We start from the raw sequence: 26,101 nt of genomic DNA, 5'->3' as shown, positions 1-26,101 counted from the left end.
GTGTGTGTGTGTATGTGTGTGTGTGTGTGTGCGCGTATGTGTGTGTGTGTGTGTGTTTCATACCATGAATAAGCTTCGCTCCAGTACTGGGGCTTCAGTGGTCTGAACATTTCACTGGTCCAAACGACCTCCCATTCCCGAGGGGTTTTTAATTAGCCAGGTTCCATTGTATTTCAAGGGGAAAAACACCCTGTCATTGTGTCTGTGTCAGCGCTGTAAGGTATGTGAATGCGCGGTGGAGAGAATGGGTATGTCCTGGGGAATGAGCAGTATATCAGCCACCTCAAACCGCCGCTGTGAGAGGTTAAAGGTTACGAAAATAATGAGCCGGAGCGGTGCTGGACTGTCGCTAACCTGAATGACCAGCACAGGTTTGTGGCCGCAACAGGAGCACCAGCAACAGGCTATTGACTGTGCTCTCAACCACATCAAAAACAATTTACAGTATTGTAAATTTGGCTTCTACAGTTATCTCATCAACCTCTCTCTCTCTCTCTCTCTCTCTCTCTCTCTTTCTCTCTCCCTCAGTTCCTATTTCCTCTACTGAACACAACATATTAATGAAATAATCCATTGCGATAAGAGCAAATTTTCATTACGCCTGTTCTCTGGCACGTTCATATCGCACGGCATTCATTATTAAAGCTTTATGATAAGTCTTTCAGAAATTAATAAGGGACTTCTTTGCAAGCAACAGGGGGAAAAACACAGACCTGACAGCATCACAAGGGTAAACACCCATGAGATATTAATGAGATTTCGCTGATAGCATATGACTGCACAAACACCCCCAGGTTGAGTGGGAAGTGCGTCTCTACAGAGAGGCTATTCAGACCTCCACCTCGACTTGTGTCCCAAGCAATCTGAAATGCTTTTGTGTCTCTTAAAAAAGGCAGAAATAAACCTTTCAGATTTCAGCAAGTGGGTCATTGAGAGATCTTTTTTAAATTACCTCTAAAGTATTCAGCTATTACGTAAGCTGTCCTTTTGACTATCAATACATTTCTTGTCCTGAACAATCTTGCTGTCCCTTTCCAGCTCGCATACTCAACTGAAGGACACCGGAGACATCTATGGGACGTCACCTTAAAAGCACATCATGGAAAGAGGAGGCAGACACTCAGTAGGAATTGGAGTGGTGGCAGAATGAGGAGCAACTATCAGTGGATCTGCAGATAGTTCATCTTTGCCTCCCCTCAGCCAACCCTTAATTACATTGGCATTCAGTCTCTCATGTAGCAGACACATTCGCTCCTATATCAATCATCGCACAGGAAAGGGAGCGGACAATCGCCATGCTGCCCTGAAATGCCCTCCTGCTGAACGCAATAACGCGGTTGCATGTGCAGGATCATCCCGACTGACTTAGACAAACCCGGATAGGCACCACTTATAATAATTAATGATGATTGGAAACACGCTGTAATTCTCAGGTCATCCATTTTGAGTAAAAGTGCAGGCTAGCTTTGAATGCTGATTGGCTATCAGAGTGGTCATTATACGAAAGCAAAGGCCACTGCCCAGAACCTTGTAATTAACTCAGGCTCTCACCGGGCCAAATTGTGAAAGGGGCACTTCACCAAAAATAAAGGTTACTGACTGTGAACACTGTCTTCCACATTTAACCAAACACTAAAAGGTCTTGCTTGTTGAATTTGCCCTTCAAGCGATGTTATTGGAGGACAGTAAAACATTCTTGTGTTGATCGAGGCTTGTGGTGTAAATTAAAATACAGCAGCTCAAACCCTCAGTGACAGATGCTGATGGGATTTTTTTTATGTTAATTGCTTGTTTTATGCACTTAGTAGAGTGATTAGTAGTAGAGTTAGTAGAGTGATTAGGGTTTTAGAAAATCAAGAAAGTATTACAACAAAAGAACTTAGGACTGTGGATTTAATCTTTAAAGGACAACTAAAGCTAGGACAAAGGAGAGTTCATGTTTTATGGGTAAAACGCCTTTGTAATAATTCTAAAATGTGAACCCCCCAAAAGAATTTAACCATTTTTCTGTGGAAAAATGGTACTCAGTAATTCTTCCCCTTTGGGAAGACAGTAAGTATTGTGTTCAAATTTCTATTATTTCCTCTCATGCATTTAAATTGACACGGCATAATGTGAGAAGAATATGAAACACTATCTAAATGGAATTTCACAGCAATGCCTCTCAGTGAATAAATTAACAACGCTAAATGATTCCATGCCTTTGAGTTTCTAACCTTTGGCACCAGACTGAGCCAGAAAACCTTGCCTGGGTACAAAAGACAATAGGACTGGGTTGGTTGAGATATTTGGTGTTTAAATGTTTTAAAAGGGAGACTGCTCATCCCTGACCCTTACCCTCACAGGCCCCCTACAGTACTTTATCAGGCACAGACACATGGAGCTCATCCAAATCCCGGCCCAGGGAACGCTGACATGGCACTCTCAAATGCAGCAGTTAGCCCCATTGATAGGTATCATTAACAGCCTTTGACACAGATGGCAATGATGAATTGAAAATAAATCGCCTTTGTGATGGGGCATGATGTGAAAGTGGGAAATGGTACCAAAAAAAAAAAAAAAAGCATAAAACAAGACTTGTGTAAAACAAGAAATTTGCTTGACAAATTGAAGGCTTCATAAACAGTGGCTGTAAATGTGTCAAATGATTATTTAATGGGAGCATGCACACATTTGGGGGAAAAGTTTGCTTTGTATTCAACACACTCTTCACCCCGATAAGAAAAGCAATAGACAGAGTTCTCCTCGGGGACAGATTGAAACTGAAACTATGTGCTATATATCGAAGGTCGACCTGTCACATCTCTATTATACAACCCAAACATGCAGCCAAAACACTGCAGCAAAATGCCATTCTTCTAACATTATGCCTTGCCTGGAGCTGAAAACTTACTGTCTATTAATCTGTGTTTATAATCGCAGGTGACACAGCGAATCAATAGTTCCAGCGCTCACAGAGCATTAGCTCTGAAAGGCTGCTCCAAGGCTGCTGTGATCCACAGCCTCTGGATGCTGTCAGTATGCTGCCGTTAAGAGCAGCGACAGCAGCCTGCCCGGAGGAAACATGCGCAAAAAAAAAAGCCCCTTCAGGGACACATCCATTACATGAATGAGGAGAAATTGCTTGAAGAAGATGAGTGTCCAGGGTTACCAATGTTACGGCTGGTGTTGCTCAGCCCAGCAGTCTGTGGGTTTGTTGCATTTCTCTCGCTCTAATGATGTCTGTGTGAAAGGACAAATGAGGGAAGAACTTGAGGTTGTTGAAAAAGAAACATGTAGTGAGGTGAAGGACCCTATGAGTCATTGGCGAACCATGGAAAATTATTCTTACGCTGTAAAATTCCCTAGCACATTATAGAACTATGTCATTATACATTGATGAATTTTTGTCATAAGAGAATGGGGCGACATAAAGTATGGTATTGTGCTGTACTCTACTCTGACGTGGACTGATGGGTGAGGTTTGTGTGCTGTATATAGGCAAGTAGTTTTTGTCAGCATTCACTGTGAGCAGACACAGGCAGTTCTGAATGAATGTCTTTTGTATCACTAATTCAGTATCACATCCGTGGCCCGTCACACCTGCTCAAAACAATGTCAGCATGGCAGGGCTGAACCCTGTGATTAACCAAAGCACTGTCTTTATGCTGCAACCAAAACAGCTAAAGTACTCAAGAGAGCGGAAACTACCTCCATTTATTATTCATAACAATACCATCAGGAAAACAAGTCTATAATGATGTGACAAGGTGATTTGAGCTGATGGCAAATATTAAGTCAACTAGAGACCCGTCCAGTTAGGCATCATTCCACGCTGACTGGTACGATGATGGCCAGTGAATAATCACAGTGGAGCTGACCTGCCAAACTGAGGAGGGAAGGGGGTAGAGCTTAACGATAAGCAATCTGGGGGGAGCGATAAAAAAAATCTGATCATCCTCAACACTGGCTACCTTATAGATGTAGGACAATCCATCAAACATTTGTAGCCATTATCACTGTAGCTGAACCAGTGAAAAATCTGGAATCCATTATGGCCTAGATGATGAATGCTTCCCTGTGATGGGTGGGATTATCTACTGTCAGTCGTACACTAGATAATCCAACACAGCCTCTTTGAAGAGGACTATCATGAGCTTGAGGTTCGGCTGCATTAGCTTGTGACTGACATAGGCATGGTGGAAGGAGGAAAACACATTCAATACTATGTTTTTTTCCTTCGGATGGGCGACTAGGTTTGGTGTTGAGACAGTAATGATAACCACAGCTCTCCGGGGCAAAATGTGCACAGAGAGAGACCTTTTTATATTAGCATAACACAAAACACAATGCAAAGAACATTGCACTACTGTGTTGCCATGTGAAAACCAGATTGACCTTAATATAAGTGAAAGGCAATGAATTAAAGAAGCAGTAGATGAAGTTAATTATATGTAATCCCTGAAGTGTCATAAAAGCTGCAATTGCCTTTTATGACTCACTGAATGGCAAATAGTGAAGTCCAGTGGACATAAAAAATGTACATATATGCATGTGCATTGAACATTGAATATGTACACAAACACACACAGACTCTCTCTCTCTTTCTTTCTTACACACACACACACGCACACACACGCACACACACACACACACACGCACGCACATGCACACACTGTGGCTCATCTGGTTACTGTGGGTCACAGCTGGGCTGGTCCCTCATCACCATGACCCGAAGGCTTTGCCGGACCGGGAAAGCAAGATGAGGGCGGATTTAAAGTGAAGATTAAGCAGGAAAATCTGCCTGGAAGAAATCCAGCACTGACACAACTAAAAAATTCCTCCAGCTCCTTGTGCCAAGGACTTTCCTGCACATGGTAAAAGATGTGATGATGGCAGCATCAGGAGTGGCTTGGCTCTTTAATATTCTCAAAGTGTGCAGGGACATTTGGAAAATGTGAGATGTTTTGCTGACCTCTGTCCCCTAGGCCTGCGAATTGATTAGAGTCCTTGTCACGCATGCCAGTCCTGCCACGCCCATCCCAGCTGCCTCTAAACCCCACCGCTTCCATAAGGGACCCCTCCTCTCTGGACAGCTGGACTGGGACAGAGAACTGACCGGATATCATCTGCCCTGAGCAGAAAGGACCCGGCCAGAGAGAGACAGACAGAGAGACAGACAGAGAGACAGAGAGAGAGACAGGCAGACAGAGAGACAGACAGACAGACAGAGAGAGAGAGAGACAGACAGACAGACAGACAGACAGACAGACAGACAGACAGACAGACAGACAGACAGAGAGGGAGTGAGCTGGAGTTTCTTGGTTGCAAAGTGTTGGGAGGACTTAGCTATGCTTCTGAAACTAGCACTCATAGCATAGCTACAGCGCACATGGAGGAACACCTTGGCTGAACGAGATCACACACACCTTGCATGAGAAGTGATTCTTGGGAATGCATTTCACACTACTCTTAACATCCAGAAGTGAATTAATGGTTGGTTAGCGAGGAAAAGAAGCATTCGCTAGGAAAGGAGAATAACCGCTACAAAAACAACACTATAATGAATGACTGAAGGGCACCAGTGGGACAGCTGAGCTGCTTCCTCCAGGGGAAACGGCCGCTACTCAGCAAGCTGAATAATACAACATAGTAACACAGCCTTGGAGTCAGTGGTGGGTGTAACAGAGATTTTCTATTGGAGCCGCTACAATAGTTATAGTAGTGTGTGAGGCATAGTTTGAAGTGCTGACCAAGTGAGCAGCTGGGTAAAGGTGTGAATAATAGAACTAAGACTGGCATGCTCACCGGGCCTCGACAAGCCAGCTACTGATGGTAGGATGGGAATCACCCACGCAGGAACCAGCACTGTCAGCTCTACAGCCAGCACAGCCTCTTCAAACAGAATCAAATATCACCAGCAATGTACAACAACTCAATACAGCAAAGCTTAGCTCATACCTGGCGATTACATCTCAGCAGGGGCAGAAATAACACTCAAACCAGATGGCAATATGCTTTATTGATTTTAAAAGATGCTATTGTATTGTAAGGTGTCTTACAGAGTTCGTTCTTATCAATAGCGCTTGCCTGCCTGACAGTCGTCATCACTGTCTATTACAGTTGCTAATTGCAGGATAAAGGCAGGGAGAAAACACAAGCCACGCTGTACCGCTGGTCCTCCACGGCACTTCTTATGGCATTTTACCTAGTATCAGGCATGATAAGACAAAAGCCACTTACTATAAATGCTCCTCTGCTCTCTGGGAACCAACAACACAAGTCTGTGTTGAGCTGTTAGTCAAAATTTGTTCTTTGCTGCAATGATTCTCAAACTGGGGATCGGGACCCCTCAGGCAGGATATGTGAAAAAACATTCTAACATTCAAATTTACTACCAGGTTTGCAATCTTTGTGACTGATGTCCTTTTCTTGTGAAATAATGAATTTGATTTTCAAGCAGATTTTCAAGCAGCAAAACTGCTTGAAAATCAAACAAATAAAATCTCACCATCTTGCACCATCAAAGCTTACCATCCTACATGTTTCTACCAACAACAGGGGGTCATGAATACACATATCTTTGTCCTTGGGGGTCATGCATCAAAAAGGTTGAGAAGTGCTGGTTTACTGAACAGAGCGCTGTATTTTGAGTGAGTGACAGAGGCTGAGTGTGAGATCCATATCAACGTGTCAGAGTGAAGGCTGGTCTGCCGGCTGGGACACGACATGCCTCCAGGCTCTCGCCGGTCCACTACCTAGTCCTAATGGGCTGCTGTGTCTGATACACTGAGGTAAATGAGTGCAACATATATCCAGGATCAATACTCAATGCACAGAGTGACTACATCATCTCTGTTTACCAATTGCATGTGTATTTTGGCGGCTCGGGATGTGGGAAGGGTTGAGCGCCATATGCCGTTGCTGTCAATCAGTGTAGTATTGGTGGTGAGGCTCATTGCAATAAGTGGGACCTGGTCAGAGCAGGAAAGAGGCCCGAGAAACACCGAGATTAATGCAGGAGCATTCACACCCAGTGCGATCCCACTGGTCATTACTCATGTTGCTGCGCTAGAATTATGTGATAAGCTTTGATAGGAAAGGGACGTATGAGTGTGAAATACAATACAAATAGTAAAGTCATTCTCTTATCCTTGGAGGGAGAAATATATCAAACAGAATTATATCCCTCTGGTAAGGTGATAAATTACCCATTGTGGTTGTGAGTTTTACAGTAATGGTGAAAAATTCAGCAAATGAAAAATGACCCAGTTAAGCTATCGAAATCATGACTTCTGCTCGCAGCTAGTGTTACAATATAGATGCTAAAGCCTTTAAGGTCATTGCCTTCTTCTCGCAAGACTTTACGGTTCTATAAGAGCCTGAATCAGCTCTTCGCTCAGCAGTATGCACAGCTCAGAATGACTAATGTCTCGGAGCGGGCCCGTTCTCCAGAAGGGAGTTGACCACTTGCTCCACTCTTCCCACATCAGGGAGCGGAGTGTTTCGGCGGAGTTTAGCATCCACACAGTGTCTCACCACCCTCTCTGTCAGAGCTGCAGCCTAACTCTACAACAGGCTGTAATTAGTGGGATGGCAGTGGCAGTGCTAATTAGCATCTCAGCTAGGTTTTAGAGACTTGGGCTGTCAAGACCCTCGATTACCCACAGTGCTTCACGCACACGTACACACACACACACACACCACAGACTGGGTTGCTCAGCTCGTTACTGTACACATCTCCCACATGCCAATTACTGCAAATTTCCATGCCTGCTATTAACATTCGGTTATTTATAATGATGACCTCGACGTGGGAACACTGTCTCTTTAGTCAAGGTTGTGGAGCTTGTTTAGGACGGATGCAATTTGCAGATCCAGTATAGGTCACTTGTGAGAGATTAAAATGTGAAAATCGAAATAATTCCATGTGAAACCTTTATGTCCGAGTTGCAAGTAGTCTTGTGTGATGAAGCTATGTCTGAATGGAAGTCAACAACAACTTCCTCAGCAGCTGTCAGGACAACAGCCTGATGCAAGCTGCTGTTGAAGACTTCTATTCCAAAACACTATAAATCCACCCCAAAAAAACATCACTTGAATTTCATTATTCAATATCTCTAAAATATGGAGAATATGGTTTGCAAGAATGTCATCAGTTTCTCAACCAAGGATTTAAGATACATATTATATTTATTTTTATTTAAAAAGTTATCATAATTTTGTGCTATCAATAATCTTATGAGTATGAGTCTAGCTTACTTCCGAATGAAACTCCTCAACTGCGGATACAGTAGAAGGGAAAAAAACATGCTTAGGAGTTCTGCAATATTACACGTGGTGTTTCATCATTACCCTGATGTCATACACAGTGGTATGTCAGTTTATAAAAGGTTATTCTCCTCATCCTCACTCCCCAGACGTACGCCTGATTGCTTTCCTATAATCCTGCTGTACGCTGTAATGCATAGGCAGAAGGGTAAGTAGGCAACAGTCCAAAAAGCACCTCCACCTGTCCGGGAAGCTGACCTTTGTGTGATATATCGAAAGTGCAGACAATAGCCCACTGGCTTAGTGGCCTGCTGAGTGATTGATCTCATCTCATTATAGGAGTTGAGAGTGCCGAGGGTGAAGCAGGCTCTCTCTGTGTGCCAGTGTATACACTCTTTAGCAGCCCAGCCTTTCCTATGGCACCCACATCGCCATGGTGCAGCTTCTCCATTTACAACAGCCTCTCTTCTCCCTCACTGCCCTCTCTCCCTGCACCCCCCTTCATCCATCAACCTCTCCTCCAAGTTTTAAAACCCCAGCATCCCTCAACTCATCTACTTCTCTTTCTCACAGGATTTTTTTTTCCTCCTGATTATTAGGATTCCTCTCCTGTCCCCGTACTGTAACTTCTGCAGTGTCAGATTCTCTCTCTCTCTCTCTCTCTCTCTCTCCCTCTCTCTGTCTGTTTCTCTCTCCCTCTTTAATGCCCTCCCCACCCCATCTCTCCCCGGTTGGTTCTGCGTCACTGATCACCATTCCTTCGATCTGCTGAGGCTTCCTCCCAGGAGAGTAACTGCAGTAATAAGAGCAGAGAGGCTCTGAGATGCATACTGCTGGCGCCCTGCAGGGCAGCCCGTAATGGAGAACCATGAAGTCAGGAACACTTAAATATACCCGAACAGCACAGTGGGAAAGTGAGAAAGTCTAGGGGAAAAGGAAGAATCTGAACATCACCTTTCAACGCTATAGCACCACAAAGATTTAACGCAACATTCGTCACAAGCCATCATTGCACCAGCATTTTTGCTCAATCCCACCGCTGCAGAATATCCACCATGGTTCTGCAGAGTCTCTGGGTTCCTGAGAATATGTTGTCGTCAGAACAGAAACATGGAAACAACAGGGTTTTCTGCTCCTGTGTCTCCCTGAAGCAGTCCACTCTCGAGGGACGGGGTTGGGTTGACTGGAGACCTTCAGCGGTTCACTCTTCCTCCACAGCGTTGTCTGGTTAATTAACAGGCAGTCAGCTCTTATTCTTGAGGCATCGTTTTGTTTCCTATTCGAAGCAGATTTCTGTAAGCAGACCTCCCAAGACACTTCTGAGCATCTGGCCCACCTCATATAAAGACCATTTTTCACTTTGAAGAGCCCAAGGAAGCTACTATTTCAACACTAGAGATCAATTTACCATAAAAGTTACTGTGAGAGATATGTCTGGGGAAAAGCATGCTTACTCTTGTGTGGAGCGGAAGACTCCTTTAGAATTCACAGACAGGAAAATGTGTCTGAACTGCCTTAAGGAAGAGCATAACTCACGATATCTAACTGAAATCAGAAATGTGATTTTATGGGTCAGTGCTGCCTCTGTCTCATCACCAGTCAATTGTATTTTTCTCAAACTGTCATGATTATGTTGCTGCAGTCTAAACCTAATGGAACATATTTAAGATAAGGATTACTAATGCAGCCGACCAGTTATCTTCAAATCCCGTAATATGTTGGGGAAAAGCTCTTTTATGTCACACTCGTCAGACTTAATTCAGAATTAATAATTACCATCAGAGGTTGTTTTACCATTAGATTCTGATGTCACTTTATCCAATCTCACTTTAATATAAACACTGTCTTGTAACCAAAACAAATACTGCAGGCTTTCTCTCAGAGTGAACAACTAGCAACTTAAAGGTCCCATATTCTACACTTTCCAGTGTTTAATTGTATGTATTGAGGTCCATTAAAAACTGTTTGTGTGGTGTCATGTACCAAAAACACTCTCAATTCATTTTTACACGTCCATTTTCCAGCATCTCTCTGAGCCTTACCAAGAGCAGGCTGTTTTTGTTGCTGTGCCTTTACAGCTCATTAATATTAATGACCCATGTTCTGATTGGCTAACCGTTTCAAGATTGAAATGTGAGACACCACAGTGCCGGCAGCTGCAGGTAGGGAAAATTCTCCGGTAAAAAAACAATGGCAACCGCTCAACTACTATGAAAAAAACACTTTGTTAACCTATTTTTTCTTACAAAAATGATAATGAGCGAACCTTTGTGACGTTACGGAAGTTCAAACAGTTCGTTTAGAGGCTCGCTTTTCTAATATGGATGGTGTGGATTTAGTTGGCAGCTTGCTGAGTAGCGGCCGTTTCCCCTGGAGGAAGCAGTTTTGATACTTGGTACTATACTTGAATGTTTAGATAGCACATCTAACTTCTTTATAATCAAAGAGGCAAGGAAAATCCTGTTTTCTATAATATGGGACCTTTAAAAATGAGCAACTGGAAGGAACTTCACTTCCTCTGTTGCTCCTTAGCATACCGTCCTACCAGGGTTGCTAAGTAACAGTTGCATGGGCAACTTTAGGCTTAAACTTTAATCCTCTCTCTAAAGAAAATGTTAAAGAGTGACAGAGAAAGTGGAGCCTCTGAATAATACAGCATGACTGATGAGTAGGGAAGCCAACAAACGATTGATGTGAGGTATTAAAAGCCAGAACTCTCAGAAGTCCTGTTCAAAAACCTCACGGTCACCACACACATCTCCCAACTCTCATTAAACTATACAATCAGACTCGGCTCTCCATCGTTGCCTTGATCACAAAACTGAAGCTTTCACAACTCTCTCCCCCGCCCCCCGCCAGAATCACATTTAGTCTTTTAACTTTAACAAGGACGGTAAAAAAAAAATGCTATTCAACATACGGTACAAATGTGACCAGTGTAGAAATGACACTTTTTATTGCACGCTTGCTGAACTACTATTGCATTTTTGTTACATCCTTAAGATGAATTGTTTGAATAATTAATTTTGCTCTCTTTCCATTTGTCAAGATTTACAAGGGATAGTCTGGTAACAAGCTGGCTGAGAGTTTTGTGTTACAGAATACCAATTTAATTTTACAATGGATACCACTGTAGTTCAGTTCTGTAGTAACCAACCTTGATACAGCTATTGATATTGATTGTCATAAATTGAGTTTGCCAAAAAACTCACAATTCCTATAGTAGTAGTAGTAGTAGTCATAATCAGAATAACTTTATTTATATAGTACTTTTTAAAACAGAGTTTACAAAGTGCTTTAACAGTTAAATAAGGGCAGGCATCATACTTGTAAAATAAAGTAAGAAAAAAACAAGTAGGCACCACAAGATAAAAAGGTAAATACAGAGGGTAAAAACAATACAGCAGCAGGATAATAGGATAAAAGACATCACATAAAAATAAATCTTATCAAAGATAAGTTTTAAGAAATGATTTAAAAACATAATACTGATTCTGCCTGAGCTCCTCAGGCAGGTCGTTCCAACACCTAGGTCCTCTGAAATAACCAAACCGGTCGGTGGTTGTCCTTTCCTAATTTAACCAGCTTTCATCTGCATACCTGATCCTGGCCTAGAAATGTCAGACCAGCCGGCTGCCTTTAGATCAACGGATTGGAGGAAAATAGGCTAATTTAGTGCTTTAGAATGTCAGAGAATGGCAAAGCCACCAAATGAGAATAAAAGACACCGATTTAGCAAGATGATTATTCTGTGCAACAGCATGATAGAACTGACAGATATTTAAATGGTTCATACAGTATAAATTAAGCCAATTGCTGGATTGGATCAGGATTCTATTACAGGAGATACCCTTCATCTTTGTATAAAAGCTGTTGAATCCACAGTGAAAAGGGGTAAAAAAGAAACCGTGGCCTCAAACAGACTCCTCATTCATTTAGTCAGACTGGTGTTTCAGTCCCCCGAGCAGAACTGCATGAGTCATACTCATCCACTTCCTGTTTCTATCATGTGTCTGTGGCCCTCTGTGACACAAACATAATTAATCTGAAATGTACAACCCAATCATGTGCATTCGCGCATGCACACACGCACACACGCACACACACTGAGTACACACACACAAACAAGCACAAAGAGTACACACACACACACACACACACACACAGGCGTAACTTTCCCTGAGAATGAAACAGAGGCCTTCGCTATCAGATGTCCACATATTGCTGATCACAAGGTTAAATGATAGCATGGTATGTGCATATCCACGCATATCTTATTACAAGACTGTAAAAATGCAGCCTCATAAATCAAAAGTTACTGCACTGCAGATGAACGACACTTGCAGAGGTCAGAGGTGGATAAGCCTTGATAGCAGCTGGTGCAACCTGCATTTTGAGCATCGCAGCACTGCTGTCCATTCATTTCTGACCCTGGTACGAAAAGAGGAGTGTGTTGCTGCTTTACCTCCATTCATCTCCCTGCCATCCAGCTCCCATGGAATACAGCTGGGTCGCAGCATCCTCTCAGCCCTCCACACAAAGGAAAAATCCATGTCTGTCCTTCCTCCTTCACCCTTTCTCTTTCACTCTTTACTCTTCTCGCTGTTGCTGTAGCATCCGCTTACAGCCCTGGTGATCCCAGATGAGGGATGGGATGCAGATTACCATACGAATCTCTCCACTCCCTCCCATCATTTTCCATCCCCCACCCATTCTCATTATCATCCTGGGACCAGCTTACCCTGTCCCACCCTTCGCTGGCCTTGCCCACCCCCTACTGGTCTGGCCAAATCCCCCTACAGCTCCCCACAACCCCCATCCAGGGGTCAAAGTACAGTATGGCAGATGGGACAGTCCTGTATAGGCCAAAGACACACACCGCTGGCTCACGGCCCGTCCTAAGCCGGGACCTTCACCCTGCAGTTGTGTAATCAGACAGCTGAAATAGACTGTATTAGAAAGCTAATACCTGATGGTGACACAGAGACATATGTAAGGCCCGAGACAATCTTGGTGTAATCCTTTCATATCAGCGGCATTAAAGGATTGTATCCACTCCACTTGTAACATACAGTGTGGCAGCAGCAGTGTCTTCTGTTCCTCTAATACCAAGAGCACACTTGAACGTGATGATAAGACTCTCTTGGAATCACGGTAAGCATTTTAACAACCACTTCAGACTCCCGTCCTGCGAGCCTCTCAGCCAGTATCTCACACCCTTGCTGGAAAAATCTAATGACATCATCATGCTGCATCTTAACCAGCGCTGTACAACTGCAGAAATCAGACAAATTAACATACTGTGTGTGCCAACATATTGTTCACAGAGATATATTTGTGTATATATAATACAGGTATAAATACATAGGTCTAAGTCTCTACTGATGGGTGACATTTGAGCATACTGTTAAGGTTAGCGGTGGGTCAGGCCTGGTTTCTGGATGTGCGCACGGTTTCTAAACAAACAGACATGGATCTAAACATTAAGGCTACAGGTCTCTAGCTATCCACTCAGCCAACCACATAGCCAAGGTTTCTGTCAGAGACATGAGGAAAGACAGGAGCGGCGTCTGGAGGAGAGAACCAATTAGTTCTCTCTCCACGCCCCGTCACCTGACAGTCTACTCATCCGCAGCCTGATGGAGGAGCCTCTCCAGCCTGCTCATTCAAACCAATTAAGGTCTGGAGGTATATTACCACACACTCATTACCTGTCCTTCACAATGGAGCTGCAGCGCGCTGCTGCTCTCCACATTTCAGCTCACTGGTCTGTTGAAAGACTCAAACCTTTACCCTTTAATATCATTCTGTCTGCATCTTTGTCTTTCTAGTTTTTGGGTTTTTTTTTTTTACTAGTGCTCTTTCTGCCTCTCTTTCCCCAGTAGTACAGGAAATGTAGGCACCAGCCAAAAATATTTTCCCATCAAAAGGCACACAGCAAACAGCATATGTGCCTGTAAATGATTATAAATCAGTTGTGGACATGTTTGTTACAATTTATGTTACAGTCAAAAAAGACAGGCAAAATAAAAGAGTGGGTTACACATTAACTCATGAGACTTAGAAATACGGCAATGCATTCCAGCGTCTAATCAAATCAATGCAGACACACCACATACAAACATATACAAATGCACACACACACACACACACACACTGACAAAGCTTCTCGAAAATTGCCTCTCAAAATTTCCCATTTCCATCGGCACACAGAACAATACAAAAGAGAACACTCAGATGTTGGGGTACAAGAACTGAACCCATGTCACATGCTTGTGGAATGTGTGTATGAACTCGCTTAAGCTGTCTAAACAATTTATCAGTGTAAGATGGATGACATATTTGGAACGATCCAGATTCCCACATTCCCTCTTGCAAAACACCCTACGAACCATGTAACCATAAACCTCTGTGAAATGAGCTGTAATTTCGGAGAGTGCACTTTGACTCAGCGCTGAGATGGTTGGAATTCCCCCCTTGATTGTACTGGAAGTGGGGAGAACAAGCTTTAGGCAGAGACAGTCCAGTGCAGCAGCAGAAGTCACTCTGAAGAATTGTCCCATTCACAGTTTTAAATTATTGATGCATTAACCTGTAAGAAGTATTTTAATGTTTCATGTGGTCCAGGTGGGGCTAGGTCTAACTACTCCATATACTTTTAGTTTAGGGTAGTTTAAACTCTATTAATGCAACATATTTTATGAGCTTATTGTATGTTTTGCATGTAAAGCCTTATTCTGTAAAGTAACTAGTAACTACAGCCATCAGATGAATGTAGTGGAGTAAAAAGTACAATATTTCCCTCTGAAATGCAGTGGAATAAAAGTATAAAGTCTCACAAAATGGAAATACTCAAGTAAAGTGCCACTACCTCAAAACTGTACTTAAGTACAGTACTTGAGTAAATGTACTTAGTTACTTTCCACCTCTGCAGAAGGGAACAGCCTTTTCACATTTAAAGGGGAACCTTATGATCATTTCAGTTTAAGAAGAAGACTATGCATTACATATTGCTGTAGCTGCAGTTCTATGAACTGAAAGCAGCCCCAAATAAATTGCTGTGCAGCTCTCTCGCTCCAGGTACCTGCATACCTTTTCATTTATTCATAAAGGCAGCACAGTGTGTGCAGGTACTAAAACCATTTAAATCCTCACTGGGCTTGCGTTGACTTGTTGAAAGGTCACAAACACAGCTAATAAGGAGAACTGCATCGATTAACTGGAATTAGTGGTCACTTAAGCTTGACAATGAATACCAAGGCCTCTAATTCACTCCAGCTGCAGTAGCCAAATGAGGCCCTTCAACAAAGCAGAGAACCTACAGAGGATCCCGTTGGGCCCACAGGTAAGGATGTTTAGGTCTGCTTTTTCTGTTTATTTGGTCTGATTCAATTTCACTATCTTGCTCAACTATAAACTTCACACTGAAGCCATGAGATGTGAACCACCAGGGATTTCTAACACTGTTATACTCTCATAAGAAAAGTGGCTCACATCATTTTTCTTGTTATAAAGTGTGAACTTGGCTTTCCCCTCTCGGGCATTGAAGGTATATTTTTGACACCTGTGTGAGCTTGGTTCTCTTTCACTCCTGGTTAAGTCACATTTGTGAGAGCTACTCAGTTTTTCAATAGGGGGAATCCAGACAGTTATACGTGCGTCTATAGACCGGAACTCATGTCAGAGCAAAGACAGCACAGGTATGCAGGAGATGAAAGTGTGAGAAAGAGAAAAAGAGAGACTCACACCATTTGTATGGGTCCCCTTTACAGCTAATTGGCTAACAGCAGAGTGACAGAAGTGGTGCAACCACTTCTGCCACAAAAGGCCTTGTCTCTTTCTCTTTCTCTCTCTCGCTCCCGCTCCAGAACAGCAGGTGTGTTTAACACACCTGTAAATTACTCCCACGGCCCTGCCAGCCTCCGCTCTCTGCCAGACCACCCCCTCTGCACTAATAACACCATAATGATGCCACTGTTAGCACAGTGCTGAAGCAGTGTGCTTTATGGACTGGCCTCAAAATCAATCCAGCAGCACACAGGGTCTATTAATGTAGTCGGGTCCGGGTCCGCTCTCTCCTCTCCTCTCCTCTCCTCGTCACTTCCTCTCTTATCCAGCAATATTTATCCCCTTGTCTCTCCTCAGCTCTTCTTGTCTTGTCTTTGCTCCAGGACCTCACGGAGCCATCATGGACAGTAAATTACACACACCCGACTCCTCTCATGGGGACCGGTCCTTTGACAATGGAGTAGACATTCTGCAGCCCCGTGGCACAGATTAACCTTATAAAGGGAAAGTAATAGAGCCTGTCTCAGCTGACACACAACAATAGCCACGGAGGAATTTATCATACTGCCAGCACAGGTAAGCTCTACTCAGAAAGACACACAGGTACGGCAGGTATCTTCTATCCCTCCAAAGCAGATGGATTCGATGGTACTGTGGAATGGAGCTGCGTAATTTGGTGAAATGGAACGCTTTAGAGTTTCATTCTCATTAATGTCTCTGGTGCGCAGTTGGAAATAAGGAGAGTTTTCAGCGGGGATGGAACAGAGGCATACTTGGGGGTTTGGGAGCACATTCCAGGACAGAGAGAGTAGCTGAGTCTCTGGCCGTGGTTAATTAGGGGAGTTTGTGGGAAACCCTTCAGTTTGAAACCCCCCGAAAACCACACAACTCCAAGCAATGGTGGCCATGTTGAATGGAATTCATTGTTCAGTTGCCAGGGTGGAAGATTCCATCACTTGCGCCCAATCGTTGGAGCTGTCATCCCAACTACGAGAGGGCCAATGTGGCTCTCGCAGAGAGCGGGCCCCCGGAATAATAGCCGACGACAGAGGAGGGAATAGAGGGAGGAGGGATTTGTAGGAGGACAGTCTCAGTTCAGGCACAAATGTTGGGTGTGGTCAGGCATGAATGAGGGCTTATGACAATCTGTTTAAAATGGCAGACAGACTTGGCGTGTTGAGTGTACAGTGCAGAAATTAGAGTATTGGGTGTGCATGAAGTCAGAAAATATGATGTCATGAGTAGTTAAAAAAAGCAATGCAGCCTCAGATCTTGAAGCAGCGATAGCAGGGAGAAAGGTCAGAAAGCCAACAGGCATCAGTGCTTAAAGTGTTTAAACTGTATTGGTCTGAATATACAGTGTAATGCTTCGGGTCTGGTAATATGACGACAATGTTAGTGTCAAACAAAGTGCTATTTGTGAAGTCCATCTTTACTGCTGACACAACAAAGTTATTCTCAGATGACAATGACCGTATTAATGATTGTTAAATAATAAATGAAACAGAATAGAAACTTTTGATCAAAACATCAAGTTTGAGAATAGCCATCAGATCATAAATTGAGATGCCAATTGAATCAATGAAGCAAATGCATGAATCACTGCAGCGTGGAACCATAGAGATTAAATTGTTTTATCTCTACACATGAAATTCAAATGATGCTGATTCAAAGGATGAGTCCAGCACAACAACAGCCTGCTAGGAATATTAACACGGCTTACTATTTTTTTTAGGTTTACCCTATCAGTCATAACAGGTACCAGAAACTGTAAAGCAAAAGAGACTGCTGATTGTTTAATTCTTATTTTTACTGCAATTTGCATAATTCATGATGCAAATGGCCCATGGTAATTTCATTGAGTAGCCCAGGAACAGTGTTATTTGCACAGGCTTTATAGTCCATTTGCACATTGGCCTACAGTTCCCATTAGCCTAGATAGAAATTAAGTATGTAAGTAAGGCAATTACTAGATATAAAATAGATTAGCAGATTTGTTTTTGGTGCCTTTTTTTTTTTGTCAAGTATGCAGATGTATCCTAATTTTTAAAAAAGAACGTTGGGTGAGATAAATCAATAAATATTGGGGCTGAACATGAGGTATGCAGTCAAAGATATTTCTCAGATTTGAGGTTGAAAATAGATGTTGTTGGGAAAAAAAACAATCTCTCTGATCATTGATCTGGTTGCCAGCTCTCTGTGAGAAACTCTCAGAGGCCTGGTAATATAGATGCCTCTTGGAAATGGTTCTTCTAAAATAAAGATGCACAAACATGCCTCTAACAATACATGTAAGCTTGGCCTCCTGGGATATTGTTTGAACACATCTGGTTTGAGGAGAGATTCAGCTTATTACAAACAATAAAAAAAAATCACTGGAATGCATATACACAGCCTTCTCGAAAGAGACACTGTATGTGCATGTGTGTGTATTTGTGTGTGTGTGTGTGTGTGTGTGTGTGTGTATATATATACAGTCCACGCAGGCTACAGTAATTGGTGACCTGATAAATATTTGTGTAGAACCTCCTCAGCAGGAGAAAACAGAGAGGCATGCTTTCAACACTAATGCCTTCAGGCTGCGGACCAAAAATAATTTAGTGATGGAACCCACTCACATGCTTGATGTCGAAATTTCAGGGGGGCCTGGGGAGTTGATAATGATGCATCAACAGAAACATCAAAATATCATTTTGTGTATTTTCAATGTTCTTTTCCAAGAGTTACAAAGTGTTTCACACAAAAAGGAACATGATAAATAAATCAAGTCAGTAAAACAGAAATATGCTAAAAGATATTAAATAAAATGAAGACAATTAGGTAGAGTCAAGTTTATGAAAGTGTTTTTAAGAGTGATTTAAATTAAGTGACTGTTTTTGCTAGACTTCACAACAAGTACCTTTATTCCAGACAGAACCAGATAAAGTTTAGTCAGATCCTTTCAAACTTTAATGGTGTGCCTTGTCAGGACTCTGTAATCTCATTTGTGAAATCCATGTTCTCCCCAATGATGAATTTAAACATTGATTTGATTTATTTTGGAGTAATTGGAAACAGCCTGAGCGGTGGAGCTCGGTGGAATGCCACCAAAAGGTAAACAATGAGGTGTGTTGCGGTGTGAGCCATCTGTTGCAGTCTGGGAGGAGAAGTATGGAGCTGCAACATGGACAATCAACCATGACTGCCCACCAGGATGCCATCGGCAGACGTGTGTAATTCTGACAGAGTTTTATGTGATGACATGAAGGCTGCAGCGCGAATCAGCACGCATTTAAGCCGATGCCTCGACTTGACATGTGTGAGTAACTCCGGCTTTGGTAAATTGATGTCAGTGGAGGATCTGTGTGAAAGTTTGAGCTACAGTCCGCCTGCATATCCTGAGACATGACTCAGGCTTCAGGCCATAGTTCAAGTTAATTGTAGACTGAATGATATGCGTGGGTCTGTGCGCGTGTCTATCTGTTTGACTGTCTAAAAGTCGACAACATTCGCCCTGATGTTCACGATGTCTTCAGCCCATCAATCTTGTGAGAGGCCTGCGTGAGCCAGATGAGTTGGAAAAGCGGTGAAGTGTTCTGCTTATCCTCTGCTCTGTTGGAATGTCACGCTTTGTGTCTGCTGGATACAGGGGGGCTCTGCACTTCCTCAAAACTCATTTTCCTTCATGCCTAGTCCTTTCTCTTCTGAGAATGGATTTAAACTGCAGCCAAGGCAACAATATGTACCAGCAGCAATAAAAAAAAAGTCTCCGCTGCCAAAGCAATGAGGCATTTTAATAGGATGAGCTGAGACTGTTGTGAAGGCAACCAGGCTTCCTCTCTCTCTCTGTCTCTCTCTCAGTGTCTCTCTCTGTCTGTCTCTCTCTCCCCGTCTCTTTCTGAGAGTTACAATTGTTTGAAGTTTGGACTCAACAGAGATTTGGATGATTTAAGGTGAAAACTCAGGGATAGATGTGTGGAGCTGAGGCACGGGGGAGACGAGGGAGTTGGATTCTTAAAGTCAGATCATTATCTGGGCTTCCTGTTGCGAGGCGGGTACCACTGCACCCAGGCAGTGGCCTTGCAACACCCCACTAGGGAGGAGTACGCTAAGCACACTGTCAAAACTCATGTCTTATCTCGGAGCAGATATGCAGTGATTCCTGTTCACACATGGGAGTATGTGTCATTAATGGGGACACGTCCTCCCATCCGTCTCATCTCATGAGTGTTTGTTAAGTCAGGCTTGGGCTAAGACACCTGTGTTATCGTCAGCTGTCGGACCTCAGGCATAGCTTTGTCCCAGCCCACGGTGTCTTTGACTATCTCAAACATGCAGCAACATAGCAGAGTCAAGGAAACCCTTGACAGTGAGCTAGATTACTTGCAAGTTGCCCCATCCTGCTGGACAGCCTGATCCTCTCCAGATACACATGCTGAGGATGACACATCCTATAGGTCTATAAAATACAACCAGGAAGTGGTATTTCACTCAATCCATAACATGGACTCTCTACTCTCTACTCATATACATACTGACATATGGGGGTGATAGACACCAGATTCCCAGTGAAGACATGGAGAGGACACAAAGGATGCTTATAGTCTCATTTCCTGTATGAAAGTCAATTTTTTTGCTGGTGAAAAAAGGAAATGCACAGTTGCTGCTTGAGGGGCCCATGTGAAGGAAATGGGGGAGAAAAGTGCTGTAAGAGGGAGCGAAATCGGCAAGGAATCTCCTCATCAGTCACCCCCCCCTCCCCCCTCTTAACCCAAGCCATGCCCTAGACCCAGCAAGTCAGAATTAATTGCCATCATCATCAAAAATCATTTGGGAAACAAAGAATGTTATAAGCTAGTGGGAAGGAAACAGTTAAACATCCTCTTTGGCTTTCATGAATCTAATTAGCATACCAAGACATATCAGCCTCACTGATATGAATATTATCATCACAGAGAGCGAGTGTTATAATGGAAAGCAATTAAAAGGTTAATGTCACGGTTAAAGCACTCCCTCAGTTCTCCTTGAATTGGCTTTCACCGACTTGCTCCGTGAAGTTTAATTCAGTTAAAGGTAAGCTGGAGAATTTAAGTGTAGAGAAATGTCTGTTCGCGATGTACCCCGTCTCAGCGCTGGCATCTCGCTTGCCGTTCCCCTTTTCTGGTTCTGCTCCACTGCCTGTCCGCCTGTATACCTGCCTGGCTGCTGGCTCGTTCTCTCTTAGGTGGCAGTTCATGTCAGCGGCTGCACGCCGATGGCGCCAGGGCCATCTGGTACCCGGCTGAAGGACCGCCATCCCCAGCTGGCTTCCCTCTCCTCTGCCATAAGACCTAAGACACGCTGAGGTCAGCCATCATCTGTCAACTCTGACCCTGAACCGATGCTTCGACACGAAATCAACAGCATGCCACAATGCCCTCCTGGTGAACCACGAACTTGGAAAGATTTGGGAGTGATTGAAACAATGCAGCCCGGCTCCCCCTGCCCCTGTATGGACATGAAAGTGGACATGCGCCCAGCTCCTCCCTGCACCCCGGGCAGCCAAACTGAGGAGTGGAAACTCTCTCACAAGTCAAAGTCCATGGGGCTACTGTTCCCACTGACAGCCTATGTGGCTCTGTCAGTTCATTACTGGGCCTGCATTCCATTACAAATCATAACAAATAACCACAGTCATAATTTATTTAAAGCCATTACCAACCACTGTAGAGCAAAGGTTGCCAATGTGCCAGTAAGTACCTCTAAATCATGTTCAGCTATTTAAGTGCAGATACACTGAAAGCTGAAGTTGGACAAATAAAGACATTGAACTCTTCAGTTTGTATCAAATCTAATAATATATCCAATATAATGATTTCATTTTCTGTAATAATCTACATCTAATCTCATCTGTGTTCCAGGAAAGTAATGCAATAAAATGCCTTTGCATAAATTACCAATTTATGAAATGTTGCGTAAGAGAGCACTGAAGGCCATTAGTTTTCCATCATATTAGAGGACAATGAGTGCTGTAGCTCTGACTGTAAGATCAGTGTCTCTGTCTATGGCAGCATCACTGGAGTCTACATCTTCTCCTCAAGTGAGAGCAGCCCCCCCCCCCCCCCCCCCCCCCCCCACACACACACACACACACAAACACACACACACACTCCTGGTGCCTCTATTTTCATCTAGTATTGGAACCCCAGGAGTCCCTGCTATGCGATGATTAGCTCTTTCACTGGAGGAAGTCTAGTGAGGAAGAGAGGGAGAGAGCAAAAGAGAGAGAGAGAGACAGAGAGAGGGAGTAATGGTCGGGGAGTGAGGGGCTGCCTCTCTCTGGCTATTGTTTGGACACAGTTCCTCTCACGCTGCATTGACCACAGACAGGGCGTGGCTGGGGGAGGCCAGGCAGGGAATATGGGGAGGGGGGTAGGGGGGGATTGGGGTGGTGGTGGTGGTGGATACAGGGGAGGGTTAAAGCACATTGCATACTTTCTCTGCATGTGGACAGTGAACAGGAAGGCGGGTGGTCCCTGGAGAGAGAGAGGGAGAGAGAGTGGGTGGGATTTTACCCCTGTAGTTTGGTGCTCCGTTCCCAGCCCTGCTCATGTGCACCATGAAGTAATGAGAGACCCGGGGCCTCCGACAAACTCAGGCCAGATGGGGAGAGGATTCTTCCCCACAATTACACTGCAGCAGTGAGAGCAGTGCAGCCGGCTTCAGCGTCTCCTCTATGGGGAAAATATAATCAGCCATTCTTTCAGGAGAATACTTAATCAGTGTTTTACAGCACGCTGTACAGTGCCGTTTTGAGGATGTCTTTAAAGGTTGCAGCTGTATCATCCTCCTCTATTCCTGAATACAGCCCAGTATCCTGCCATGTCTCAATTGTAGCAATAATGGTGCTAACCTTGAGCCCCTTATTTTACCTTGACTGTAACAGACTCAGACGCTGTGACAGGTGAAAAATGGGGCAATACATATACAACCCATCCAACACTCAACATGAAGGGAGAACAATTTTCTCTGTGTCTGAAGCAGCCAGGAGTTATTCACACTTCCCTTGCTGTATGAGTAACTAACGACTGCTTTATGATGGTGTTTTAGAAAGGTTTATGGAGTAGTATTGGCAGATTCCCATGAGTCTGTGATGAGTACTTTCTCACCGACTGACTGCAGGGCACTGATCAACCACGAGTATAAATAATGTAATAGGCTTACCTCACATCGATTTTAGGGGACAAAATGTTTTCATACTGCAACTGAATCTCTTCCCTCAGATGAGGTGGATATTTTACACCCAATCTTTTTTTTTTTTTCTCTCTCCAGCCAGATGGACATTAGGCGTGACAGCAATGTAGTCGATTGACGCTGAAACATCAGCACCGTTTAGGAATGTTAAACAGAAACTGGACATCAATGTGATAGATTAAGAGTAGGAACCAATAATAAAGGGTTGTCATCACCCTGGCGATGAATACATTAGTGTCAACGACTTGAATAAAAGGAGGCAGGTCATTTGTAACAGTCAGCCCTAGACCTTGCCATTGACTCTGCTGTACTGTAGATACGTAGATAAGACATATAATACAAATATCTTTTAAACAGGGATATGCACACAGACGTAACGCACAAAAACAAACTTGATTTTAATGCAAAATGATACTGAAGCTAATCCTGAGTATTGAGACTGAAAGTTTGGGGGGTGATGGCCTGCAAGACGTGGTTTAATCTCATATTCCTTGTCATTGGTTCAATAAGAAGGTCTGATTCCAAGGGCAATTGGAACAGTAGACTGAAGTATAATTTTATAGCCTTGTTGGACATCTGTCAGTGATGTTACTGAAGTTCCATGGGGAGGTGAAACAGTAAAATTCTGGCATTTTGGCTCAGTATAATATATTTAGGGGGAGCCAGGTCATGCATACTAACAAACCTTGTCTGCGCAGCAGCTTTGATCCAGCCGTGGGCAGAGCCAACAAATAGACTAACAAACAGCCTGGCCTGGAGAGGGATACACACCTAAAGAACGCTTAATCTCCCTAAGCCACTGGACGCTGACGCTGGCTCATCACACACTAAACTGCCTAACCCGAGAGATCTCGCAGAGGAATCATCTTAAACTTCATCTTAAAAAAAACATCCTTAAGCTAAGTGGTTGGTGGAGTCCTCTTAAAGCTTAGGTATAAGCTCATCCCTCTTTGCACAGGCAACGTGAGGGTTTGCCTGTGTTAGCTTGCCAGTTTGGGCTATGAAGAAAGAGGGGAGGTGGAGGCCTCTGTCTGACTCTGCTTGGTCTGATCAGCCCCTCATAACTGCAGTCACCTGACTGTTGGCCTCGCCTCTGGGAACAGGAAGTATGACATCACTACCCTGACATTCTGGAATGTGGGAATGTCAGGCTGCCTGTTAACACTGCAGGAACGAAGAGGAAGAGCGAGAGAGAGAGAGAGAGAGAGAGAGAGAGAGAGAGAGAGAGAGGGAGAGAGAGAGAGAGAAAGTTACAGAGAGAGAGAGAGGAACAGAGAGAGAAAGAGAGAGGGAGAGAGAGAGAGAGACAGAGAGAGAGAGAGAGGGACAGAGAGAGAGAGAAAGTTACAGAGAAAGAGAGAGAGAGAGAGAGAGAGGAACAGAGAGAGAAAGAGAGAGAGAGGGAGGGAGAGAGAGAGAGAGAGAGAGAGGGCAAACTGCACACACAAGTGGCTCACTGCAGCCCAGTTCTTCCATTCCTGACAACTACACACTAACACTGGGGATGCTAACACACCTACTATAACTCACCTCTTCAAACACTGGAGCTACTTCACCAGTTGTGCAGGCCAAGGAGTGTCAGCCTATAGCTCAAAGACTCCAAGATACATTTTCACATGGACCAGTCCTAAGCCCTGAGGGCCAGCAGCGGATAACAGAAATCACCTGCTGCTGACCTCCATATGCCTAACACAGGGAGCCATTTAATGGACACTGACACCAAGCTGCTCAGTAGGGCATAATCTCCATACCCCCAGGCTTCTAAACTACCAGTCAAACAGAGAGCACAAACACCCCGAGGCCACAGACCTGCAATACGGGGTCTTTCTTCACAGCTCAGCAAGCTAGACCCCCTTTACATGGAGGTGTATCAAGGAAAGACTGATCTATCATTTCATCCAGCTGTATTCTACCGAAGACTTGAATGTCATGACTAATTGATTGGTGAATAATTTGAAATAATTTGACTGCAAAAAGTGGTATCTGGTGTCTAGTTCAGTCGTCAGGGGAAGTGACATAGGCAAACAAGATCAGCACTCAGCCCACCATTGTTGTTCCAATCAGAGCGAAACAAAACTCCTCATTAATGACTCCAAGATGTCAGCTACATAAAAATAGCTTCCCAGACTCTTTGGTAAAGGAGTTTAATTAGACACAGCCCATCATCTTACACAAACACAAAACAAACATAAAATGGCTGCTACAAAGATGTAGATTGCAAAGCAGCGCCATTAGGCCTGCAACAATTAAATATAAAACAACATTTATAATTAATGGCGTTTATTAGCCACAGCACTACAGGATATTAGAAAGCGCATGATTCCTGACATGAAACCAGAACTCAAGACTTGAACAAATTATTTGAAAAATTAATTGGAGCCCGCACGCTGAAATGCGAGCCCGAAAAGCTGTTATAATAAACGGTGTGTTAGAGCATTTCAGAGTGCGGGGACTATTTCATTTTTCATGTCGTTTTCAAGCCAAGCACCTGGTATCAAGTGATGTGCACATTCTGTTACTGTTAACAAATTATTTGAGCTAATGAGCCACAGTGAGCAGTGCCTTCAAAACTTCTGTTTTGAGCTCATTCCACATTCACCACATCTCTCTGCCAGCCAGGAGAAGGTGCCATGGTGTCGCCAGCTCCCGTCAGAGATGTTGGCGCATGGCTCCTGGGCCTGAAACAGACTGAGACTCCTTGCCAGAGCCGGGGAGAGCGGAGAAACGGAGCCAGAGCCAGAGGGAGTGCAGCCTCAGAGGAGCCCAGCTGCTGCCTGGGAAACCAAACCCGGACCGGCTCTGGCCCACGCTCTCTAACCCTAACCCCTCCCTCCTAATAACAACACACTCT

At 43.8% G+C, this 26,101-nt stretch overlaps 1 protein-coding gene across 2 annotated transcripts in view; it reads right to left on the bottom strand.

Annotated features, from left to right (window-relative positions):
- kaznb (kazrin, periplakin interacting protein b) overlaps positions 1-26,101 on the bottom strand; it is a 90,350-nt gene that overhangs the window by 26,803 nt on the left and 37,446 nt on the right. The window lies entirely within an intron of this gene.

Source organism: Centroberyx gerrardi, chromosome 5 (genome assembly GCF_048128805.1).
Source record: "Centroberyx gerrardi isolate f3 chromosome 5, fCenGer3.hap1.cur.20231027, whole genome shotgun sequence".
Lineage (NCBI taxonomy): Eukaryota > Metazoa > Chordata > Actinopteri > Beryciformes > Berycidae > Centroberyx > Centroberyx gerrardi.
This window is presented reverse-complemented; position numbering and strand designations above follow the sequence as displayed.